Here is a 1,300-nt window from a genome sequence, read left to right on the forward strand (position 1 = left end):
AGACTATTCCATAACTTAGGTAGTCTATGAAAATATGCATTGGATGTTTGAGAGGTGTGAGAGAGATGGTGAGTGAGTTTCACATGGTCTCCTGATCTAGAGTTGGTGGATGTAAATGAAATATAGGAAAGAATATCAAATGACCCAGTGTAACTGCTATTGTGCTTTAAATCGCTAAATTAAATAGACGCCAAAATAATTATTATTCATTATAATGGTTATTATTTATAGTTAATTTGGTTAAAAATGCTAAAATTAGTAACGCTAAACATGACTTTTGCTGATTTCGCTAAAATTAGTAGACACAAATAATAGTAGGCTTAAGGTAGTCTCTTTATTACATGTACATGTGTAACTTAATTATGATTAATGAAGGTTGGTAGTTGCAGCTGTTGTATTGATTCTGTGGTTAGGAGACAACTGTTGTAGAGATGGACCTAATTTCAATCTCCAGGATTGCTCCAACAGTGTTGTAAGACTGTCCTGTGGCTATGGAAGCATGCAGGCTTAAAGGTTTAAGACTGTTGTATAGGGGCTACATGGGAAATTAATTTAAAATGAACATAATGTACATGTACATGTATAGTGTGACGTTAGTTATTAACTAAATGAAATAATTTTGTTTATTTTGTTTTATTAGATCATCAAAATATCTGATTGGACTGTATAGAGAATGGAACGAAGATAATGAGGTAATTAATATTCATTACCGTTAATTATTCATTAATGGATAGGGTGTGGTTTCAGCAGACGATAATGAATTCATTCTCATTCCATCATCAATAGACTCACTAATCATTGAGAGCCCAAACTGATAGTTTAATTATATTTTATATTATTATTGTTGTTGTTGTTGTTGTTGTTGTTGTTGTTTTGTATCTTTGTTAGTTGTTATTTACTGGTTATTCATTTTAACAAGTTCTTTTCCTCCTCTACATTCATGTACATGTACAGCTCCAGTTTCTCTAATCTTACATCTTCCTTCTTTAATCTGTGTGGTCTGTGATTCAGTGCTGCTCTTGAACATATAAATTAAACAGTGAATCATTATAGTGTAGTAGTTGTACATGATCATAAACAGTTTTGATGAATAGTTTACTGAAGAGGAGAGCCTGAGAATGGTATACAGAATATTTAATTAAGGTCTATGACCCCATTACCAGATGAGTAGAGACTGTGAATTGTAACAATGAGACCACACCCACTCTCTCTTCTCTTATCCACTGACTGTCTCTAGTACACACATCAAGAGTAGAACCACCTTACATTATAATACAAGAGAGAAAATAAGAAAAAGGAA

At 32.5% G+C, this 1,300-nt stretch overlaps 1 long non-coding RNA gene across 1 annotated transcript; it reads left to right on the forward strand.

Annotated features, from left to right (window-relative positions):
* Positions 1 to 321: 321 nt before the first annotated feature.
* On the forward strand, positions 322 to 935 carry LOC109593107 (uncharacterized). The gene is made up of 2 exons (XR_002190736.1): positions 322 to 692; positions 735 to 935. It is a non-coding gene; the product is annotated as an uncharacterized LOC109593107 (long non-coding RNA).
* The last annotated feature ends 365 nt before the right edge of the window (positions 936 to 1,300 follow it).

Source organism: Amphimedon queenslandica, unplaced genomic scaffold, assembly GCF_000090795.2.
Source record: "Amphimedon queenslandica unplaced genomic scaffold, v1.1 AMPQUscaffold_2828_Cont25171, whole genome shotgun sequence".
NCBI lineage: Eukaryota > Metazoa > Porifera > Demospongiae > Haplosclerida > Niphatidae > Amphimedon > Amphimedon queenslandica.